Raw genomic sequence first — 9,905 nt, 5'->3', positions numbered from 1 at the left:
CATACAAAAGAATGAAATTGGATTGTTGCCTTAATGCCGTACATAGAAATCAACTTAAGTCCAGGTGTGGTGGCTCAAGCCTGTAATCCCAGCACTTTGGGAGGCCGAGGTGGGGCAGATCATGAGGTCAGGAGTTCAAGACCAGCCTGGCCAAATAGTGAAACCCTGTCTCTACTAAAAAAAATACAAAAATTAGCCGGGTGTGGTGGCGGGTGCCTGTAGTCCCAGCTACTTGGGAGGCTGAGGCAGGAGAATCGCTTGAACCCGGGAGTCGGAGGTTGCAGTGAGCCAAGATGGAGCCACTGCACTCCAGCCTGGGCGACACAGTGAGACTCTGTCTCCAAAAAAAAAAAGAAATCAACTTAAAATGGATTGAAGATTTAAAAGTAAAATCTGAAACTATACAATCCTAGCAGAAAACAGGGGAAAAGCTTCATAACGTTGGTCTTGGCAATGATCTCTTGGATAAGACACCAAAAGCAGGCAACAAAAGCAGAAATAGACAAGTGGGACTACATCAAACTAAAAAGATGCACAGAAAGGACAGTGAAAAGGCAACTTAGGGATGGAAGAAAATATTTGCAAGCCATATACACTTGACCGTTTCTGTCTTGACGGTTCAACCAAGAATTCAACCAACCTTAGTTTGAAATATTTGAAAAAAACAACAAAAAAACAAAGACAAGGCCGGGCTCACGCCTGTAATCCCAACACTTTGGGAGGCCAAAGTGGGCGGATCACCTGAGATCAGGAGTTCAAGACGAGCCTGGCCAACATGGCAAAACCCTGTATCTGCTAAAAACACAAAAATTAGTTGGGTGTGGTGGCACATGCCTGTAGTCCCAGCTACCCAGGAGGCTGAGGCAGGAGAATCGCTTGAACCGTGGAGGTGGAGGTTGCAGTGAGCCGAGATCATGCCACTGCACTCCAGCCTGGGTGACAGAGTAAGACTCCATGTCCAAAAAACAAGAAGAAAACCAAAGACAAAACACATTTTAAAACTACAGTATAACAATGATTTACATAGCATTTACAGTGTGCTTGGTATAAGTAATTTTTTTCCTCTCTGTATTGATCACATGGCAGGTATAAGTAATCTAGAGTTTTGTTTTTTTTTTTAAGGCAGAGTTTCGCTCTTGTTGGCCAGGCTGGAGTGTAATGGTGCAATCTCAGCTCACCACAACCTCCGCCTCCTGGGTTCAAGTGATTCTCCTGCCTCAGACTCCCAAGGCAGAGTTTCGCTCTTGTTGGCCAGGCTGGAGTGTAATGGTGCAATCTCAGCTCACCACAACCTCCGCCTCCTGGGTTCAAGTGATTCTCCTGCCTCAGACTCCCAAGTAGCTGGGATTACAGGCATGTGTCACCACACCCGGCTAATTTTTTTGTATTTTTAGTAGAGACAGGGTTTCTCCATGTTGGTCAGGCTGGCCTCAAACTCCCGACCTCAGGTGATCCGCCTGCTTCAGCCTCCGAAAGTGCTGGGATTATAGGTGTGAGCCACCGCACCTGGTCTAGAGATGATTTAAAGTATATGGTGTGGTGGCTCGCGCCTGTAATCCCAGCACTTTGGGAAGCTGAGGTGGGTGGATCACCTGAGGTCAGGAGTTTGAGACCAGCCTGGCCAATATGATGAAACCCTGTCTCTACTAAAAATACAAAAATTAGCCAGGTGTGGTGGCTGGTGCCTGTAATCCTAGCTACTTGGGAGGCTGAGGCAGGAGAATCAGTTGGACCTGGGAGGTGGGGGTTGCAGTGAGCCGAGATCTCACCACTGCACTCCAGCCTGGGCGACAAGAGTAAGACTCTGTCTCAATCAGTCAATCAAGTATACAAGAGGGCAGAGCAGGCCAAGCAGGCTGGGTGCAGTGATTCACACTTGTTAGCCAAGCACTTTAGGAGGCCAAGACGGCATTTGTTGAGCTCAGGAGACCAGTCTGGGAAATGTGGCGAGAGCTCATCTCTTAAAATAAAAAAAAAGTTAGCCAAGTATGTACTCCCAGCTTCTTGGGAGGCTGAGGCAAGATGATTTTTTGAGCCTGAAGGATTTCATGAGCATGGGAGGTTGAAGCTCCAGTGAACTGTGATAGTGCCCTTGCACTCCAGCCTGGAACCGGCGAGATAAGGGATTTTCTTTCTCCCTGGGTATGTTCAACCTGTGAATGTACACAATGACGAGGTCAGGGTATAGAGTTTATATGAGGGCTTAAGAAATTTGGCTTAGGGCCAGATTTCATGTTTTTTAACCACAATAACAAAATGACATAAAAAATTTGCATTGCAGAAAGCACAATTTTGAAAAATAAGAAAAATTATTTACAGTGCATACCACATAAATGAATATTTGCAGTTTTTTTTTTGTAATAATAGAGATGGGTCTTCCTATGTTGCCCAGGCCAGTCTCGAACTCCTGGGCTCAAGTGATCCATCTGCCTCAGCTTCCCAAAGAGCTGGGATACAGGCGTGAGCCACCGCTCCCAGTCAAATATTTGCATTTTAAAAATGTATGTATAACTTTAAAACATATAATTTAACTCAGTAATTCCACTTCTACAAAGTTAACCTAAGTAAGTAAATGAGTATGAGAACTTGTATGTATAAGCATTTTCACTATTTGGTTAAGTGTCCATTGATGGTACTTCATTAAATGTGATGCTAACAGCCAGGCGCAGTGGCTGACACCTGTAATCCTAGCACTTTAGGAGGCCGAGGCGGGTGGATCATGAGGTCAGGAGTTCAAGACCAGCCTGGCCAATATGGTGAAACACCGTCTCTACTAAAAATACAAAAATTAGCCGGGCATGGTGGCACACACCTGTAGTCCCAGCTACTTGGGAGGCCGAGGCAGGAGAGTTGCTTGAACCCGGGAGGCGGAGGTTGCAGTGAGCTGAGATCATGCCACTGCACTCCAGCCTGGGTGACAGTGATACTCCATCTAAAAAAAAAAAAATTTATGATGCTAACGGCCAGGCACGGTGGTTCATGCCTGTAATCCCAGCACTTTGGGAGGCCGAGGCGGGTGGATCACCTGAGGTCGGGAGTTCAAGACCAGCCTGACTAACATGGAGAAACCCCGTCTCTACTAAAAATACAAAATTAGCCTGACTAACATGGAGAAACCCCGTCTCTACTAAAAATACAAAATTAGCCGGGCGTGGTGGCGCATGCCTGTAATCCCAGCTACTCGGGAGGCTGAAGCAGGAGAATCGCTTGAACCTGGGAGGGGGAGGTTGCGATGACCCGAGATTGTGCCATCACACTCCAGCCTGGGCAACAAGAGTGAAACTCCGTCTCAAAAAAAAAAAAAAAAAAAAAAAAAAATTATGATGCTAACCTACAAGGAAATTCTGTGCAGCTGTTAAAAAGGATGAAATAGATTTACATGAATTTACATGGAAAGATGTTAACTGGTATATTAAGAGAAAAAGTTTTGCTACAGGATACTGCACATGTAATATTTAAGTATATATAATGAATATATACATAGTATCAAAAAGACTGAAAGTTAAAAGTAAATTATACAGTAGTTTTCTTGAATTTTTTTTTTTCTCTTTGAGACGGAGTTTCGCTCTTGTTGCCCAGGCTGGAGTGCAATGGCGCGATCTTGGCTCACCACAAACTCCGCCTCCTGCGTTCAAGCAATTCTCCTGTCTCAGTCTCCTGAGTAGCTGGGATTACAGGCATGCACCATCACGCCCTGCTAATTTTGTATTTTTAGTAGAGACGGGGTTTCTTCATGTTGGTCAGGCTGGTCTCAAACTCCCAACCTCAGGTGATCCGCCTGCCTCGGCCTCCCAAAATGCAGGGATTACAGGCGTGAACTGCCATGCCTGGCCAATTCTCTGGAATGTTTGACATTAAGTTTCTATATTATTTGGGATTTTAATTTTATTTTTATTTTTTTGAGAGGGAGTTTCACTCTTATTGCCCCGGCTGGAGTGCAATAGCACGACCTCGGCTCACTGCATCCTCTGCCTCCCGGGTTCAAGCGATTCTCCGGCCTCAGCCTTCCGAGTAGCTGGGATTACAGGTGCCTGCCACCACGCCTGGCTAATTTTTTGTACTTTTAGTAGAGATGGGGTTTCACCATGTTGGCCAGGCTGGTTCTTGAACTCCTGACTTCAGGTGATCCACCTACCTCACCCTCCAAAGTGCTGGGATTACAGGCGTGAGCCACTGTGCCTGGCCTATTTGGGATTTTAAAATAATCATTCCCCCAATACAGATTTTTTTATCTGGAGTGGGAAAACATGATAAAACAACCAGTGATTTTTAAACTTTTTGGAGTCTTGGGATTCCACAGGGTGCCTGATATGGTTTGGCTGTGTCCCCACCCAAATCTCAACTTGAATTTTATCTCCCAGAATTCCCACATGTTGTGGGAGGGACCCAGGGGGAGGTAATTGAATCATGGAGGGCGGTCTTTCCCATGCTATTCTTGTGATAGTGAATAAGTCTCACGAGATCTGATGGGTTTATGAGGGGTTTCCACTTTTGCCTCTTCCTCATTCTCTCTTCCTGCTGCCATGTAAGAAATGCCTTTTTGCCCTCTGCCATGATTGTGAGACCTTCCCCAGCCACATGGAACTGTAAGTCAAATTAAACCTCTTTCTTTTGTAAATTGCCCAGTCTTGGGTTTGTCTTCACTAGCAGTGTGAAAACGGACTAATGCAGTACATTGGTACCAGTAGAGTGGGGTGTTGCTGAAAAGATACCCGAAAATGCGGAAGCGACTTTGGAACTGGGTAACAAGCAGAGATTGGAACAGTTTGAAGGGCTCAGAAGAAGACAGGAAAATGTGGGAAAGTTTGGAACTTCCTAGACTTGTTGAATGGCTTTGCCCAAAATGCTGATAGCGATATGGACGATAAAATCCAGGCCGAGGTGGTCTCAGATGGAGATGAGGAACTCCTTGGGAACTGGAGCAAAGGTGACTTTTGTGTTTTAGCAAAGAAACTGGTGGCATTTTGCCTCTGCGTTAGAGATTTGTGGAACTTTGAACTTTGAGAGAGGATTTAGGGTATCTGGCTGAAGAAACTTCTTTTTTTTTTCGACAGAGTCTTGCTCTGTCGCCCAGGCTGGAGTGCAGTGGCACGATCTTGGCTCACTGCAGCCTCTGCCTCCCGGGTTCAAGCAATTCTCCTGACTCAGCCTCCCGAGTAGCTGGGATTACAGGCACATGCCACCATGCCCGGTTAATTTTTGTATTTTTTTTAGTAGAGATGGGGTTTTACCATGTGGGCCAGGCTGGTCTAAAGCTCCTGACGTCAAGTGATCCACTCACCTTGGCCTCCCAAAGTGCTGGGATTACAGGTGTGAGCCACTGCACCCGGCCTGGCTGAAGAAATTTCTTTTTTTTTTTTTCTTTTTTTTTGAGACGGAGTCTTGCTCTATTGCCCAGGCTGGAGTGCAGTGGCGTGATCTCGGCTCACTGCAAGCTCTGCCTCCTGGGTTCATGCCATTCTCCTGCCTCAGCCTCCCGAGTAGCTGGGACTACAGGCACCCATCACCATGTCCAGCTAATTTTTTTTGTATTTTTTTAGTAGAGATGGGGTTTCACTGTGTTAGCCAGGAAGGTCTCGCTCTCCTGACCTTGTGATCTGCCTGCCTCGGCCTCCCAAAATGCTGGGATTACAGGCATGACCCACCATGCCCAGCTGGCTGAAGAAATTTCTAAGCAGCAAAGCATTCAAGAGGTGACTTGGGTACTGCTAAAGTCATTCAGTTTTAAAAGGGGAACAGAGCATTAAAGTTCAGAAAATTTGCAGCCTGACTACGATAGAAAAGAAAAACCCATTTTCTGGGGAGAAATTCAAGCCAGCTGCAGAAATTTGCATAAGTAGCAAGGAGCCTGATGATAATCCTCAAGACCATGGGGAAAATGTCTCCAGGCCATGTGTGAGACCTTTATAGCAGCCCCTCCCATCACAGGCCCAGAGGCCCAGGAGGAAAAAGTGGTTTTGTGGTCCAGGCCCAGGGTCCCCATGCTATGTGCAGCCTAGGGGATTGGTCCTTTTGTGCAAGCTGCTCCAGCCGTGGCTGAAAGGGGCCAATGTGCTGTCAGGCTGTGGCTTTAGAGGTGGAAGCCTCAAGCCTTGGCACCTTCCATGTGATGTTGAGCCTGTGGGTGCAAAGAAGTCAAGAATTGAGGTTTGGGAACCTCCACCTAGATTTCAGAAGATGTATGGAAACGTCTAGATACCCAGGCAAGTTTGCTGCAGGTGTGGGGCCCTCATGGAGAACCTCTGCTAGGGTAGTATGGAAGGGAAATGTGGGGTTGGAGCCCTCACAGAGTCCCTACTGGGGTATCATCTAGTGGAGCTGTGAGAAGAGGGTGACCATCCTCCAGACCCCAGAATGGTAGATTCACCTACCATTGCACCATGCACCTGGAAAAGCCACAGACACTCAACACCAGCCTGTGAAAGTAGCCAGGAGGGAGGCTGTACTGTACCCTGCAAAGCCACAGCGGTGGAGCTGCCCAAGACCATGGGAACCCACCTCTTGCATCAGCATGACCTGGATGCGAGACATGGAGTGGAAGGGAATCATTTTAAGATTTGACTGCCCCACTGGATTTTGGACTTGCATGGGGCCCACAGCCCCTTTGTTTTGGACAATTTCTCCCATTTGGAATGGCTGTATTTACCCAATGCCTGTACCCGCATTGTATCTAAGAAGTAACTAATTTGCTTTTGATTTTACAGGCTCATGGGGGAAGGGACTTGTCTCAGATGAGACTTTGGTTAATTCTGAAATGAGTTAAGACTTTGGGGGACTGTTGGGAAGGCATGATTGGTTTTGAAATGTGATGACATGAGATTTGGAGGGGCCAGGGGAATGGAATGATATGGTTTGGCTGTGTCCTCAGCCAAATCTCAACCTGAACTGTATTTCCCATTATTACCACGTGTTGTGGGAGGGACCCAGGGGGAGGTAATTGAACCATGGAGGCTGGTCTTTCCTGTGCTATTCTCATGATAGTAAGTCTCATGAGATCTGATGGGTTTATCAGGGGTTTCTGCTTTTGCTTCTTCCTCATTCTTTTTTTTTTTTTTTTTTTTTTGAGACAGAATTTTGCTTGTCACCCAGGCTGGAGTGTAATGGCCCGATCTTGGCTCACCGCAACCTCTGCCTCCCAGGTTCAAGCAATTCTCCTGCCTCAGCCTCCCGAGTAGCTGGGATTACAGGCATGCACCACTATGCCTGGCTAATTTTTTTGTACTTTTTGTAGAGGCTTCACTATGTTGGTCAGGCTGGTCTCAACCTCCTGACCTCAGGTGATCCACTGGCCTTGGCCTCCCAAATCCCAGGCTCACACCTGGGATTACGGGCATGAGCTGCTGTACCCAGCCCTTCCTCATTCTCTCTTGCTGCTGCCATGTAGGAAGTGCCTTTTGCCCTCCATCATGATTGTAAGACCTTCCCCAGTCACGTGGAACTGTAAGTCCAATTAAACCTCTTTCTTTTGTAAATTGCCCCGTCTCAGGTATTTCTTTATCAGCAGTGTGAAAACGGACTAATACAGTGCCCTAGGCTGGGAGCTGGGTGGGGTAGGGGGATAGCCCTGAAGCTACAGGAAGTCAACAGGTGCAGCTGGTAAATAACTTTTGGTTTAAAATATCTGCTTCTCTGGTTTAAAATGTTTATTTCTGGCCAGGCACAGTGGCTCACGCTTATAATACCAGCACTTTAGGAGGCTGAGGTGGGCGGATCACCCGAGGTCAGGAGTTCAAGACCAGATTGAACAACATGGTGAAAGCTCATCTCTAGTAAAAATACAAAACTTAGCCTGGCATGGTGATGGGCACCTGTAATCCCAGCTACTCGGGAGGTGGAGGTTGCAGTGAGCTGAGATCACACCATTGCACTCCAGCCTGGATAACAGAGCAAGACTCTATATCAAAAATAAATAAATAAATAAATAAATAAATAAATAAATACAATGAAATGTTTATTTCTATTTGTCTCTACCTTCCTGAAAAATGGCTTTATGCCAAGGTAAGTCATTATAAAAATGGTTTCTTGGTTAACTATTGGAGATCCTCCAGCTTGCTAGTAGAGGTGTAACTGCATTAATTTTTTTTTTTTTTTTTTTTTGGAGATGGGAGTCTTGCTCTGTTGCCCAGGCTAGAGTGCAGTGGCGTGATCTTGGCTCACCGCCACCTCTGCCTCCCAGGTTCAAGCAATTCTGCCTCAGTCTTCTGAGTAGCTGGGATTACAGGCGTCTGCCACCATGCCTGGCTAATTTTTTTGTATTTTTAGTAGAGATGGGGTTTCACCATGTTGTGAAATGTCCAAGCTAGTCTTGAACTTGTGACCTCAGGTGATCCATCTGCCCTGGCCTCCCAAAGTGCTGGGATTACAGGCATGAGCCACCATGCTCGGCCAAAATTTTTTACACCTCTTGTCTATTGCACATGCAAAATTACCTTTTTTTGTTTTGTTTTCTGAGATGGAGTCTTGCTCTGTCACCCAGGCTGGAGTGCAGTGGCGCAATCTTGGCTCACTGCAACCTCCATCTCCCAGGTTCAGGCAATTCTTCTGCCTCAGCCTCTTGAATAGCTGGGATTACAGGTACGCACCACCATGCCCAGCTAATTTTTGTATTTTTAGTAGAGACAGGGTTTCACCATGTTGGCTAGGCTGGTCTTGAACTCCTGACCTCGTGATCCACCCACCTCGGCCTCCCAAAGTGCTGGGATTACAGGTGTGAGCCACTGCACCCAGCCACCTTCTTCTTAATGTTATCTAGTTCTCAGTAATTTTATTCTCTATGAGTAGAATGCCTGAGTGTATGCCCAGCCATGTTATGAGAGAAATGTAAAACAATTGACACTTTACTTCTATTAAAGCAATCCCCAACCCACTCCCCAAACCCCCACCCCAAGCATCATATCAGCAAAAAATGTGAGGCTATAACACAGCCAGCTGTGGTACAGGTTGGTAATCTAAACCCTTTATAGTAGACTGCTGGCTGCCTACCCAATATCCACTCTCCCCTTTTAAAATAGAACCCCACTTTTGTTAGGAGTAGCAATGTGTCCAGGTACATCTTCCAGCATTCTTTACAATTAGGGCTGGTCATATGTCATAATTCTGGCCAATGAGATATTAAGTTGAAGGTTTCTTAAAATGCTCTGCTCCCAGATATAAACAAGAAGGGGTGGTACCTTTTCCCTCCCTGGAGTGTAGATGTGAGGCAAGAGATAAAGAAACCATACTTCATAAACAAAAAGATGAAAACTGCATACTCAAATGATGAAAGAGAAATCTGGATGGAGCCCAGAATATTTAAGACATTGTAAAGCTGCTGCACCATCCTGAACTTCTCACACCAGAATTATATGAGAAACAAAAACAATTTTAGAAACCTCAGTTTAGCCAAGTTTTCAAATGCAGTATTAACTGATAGACTGTTATGGCTTGCCTACTTTTGGGAACTTTTGATCAAAGGAAAAAAGTTTGAAAAAAAATGTTGCATACATGACGATATCTGTGTAGTATTTTTTTATATTAGGTTATCACTGAAAATAAAACTAGATATCCAACAATGAGGACATTTTTAAGTGCTTAGGACTGCAGTTTTATAGTGAGCTTTATGTGCCGGGCACAGTGGCTCATGCTTGTAATCCCAACACTTTGGGAGGCAAAGGTGGGCGGATCATTTGAGGTCAGGAGTTTGAGACCAGCCTGACCAACATGGTGAAACCCTGTCTCTGCTAAAAACACAAAAAAATTAGCTGGGTGCGGTGGTGCATGTCTGTAGTCCCAGCTACTCAGGAGGCTGAGGTGGGAGAATCACTTGAACTCAGGAGGTGGAGGCTGCATGAGCCGAGATTGCATCACTGCACTCCAGTCTGGGCAACCGAGCGAGACTCGTCTCAAAAACAAAAATGATAATAAAG

This window comes from Pongo abelii, chromosome 15, assembly GCF_028885655.2.
Source record: "Pongo abelii isolate AG06213 chromosome 15, NHGRI_mPonAbe1-v2.0_pri, whole genome shotgun sequence".
Taxonomy (NCBI): domain Eukaryota; kingdom Metazoa; phylum Chordata; class Mammalia; order Primates; family Hominidae; genus Pongo; species Pongo abelii.
Note: the sequence above shows the minus strand (reverse complement) of the source record.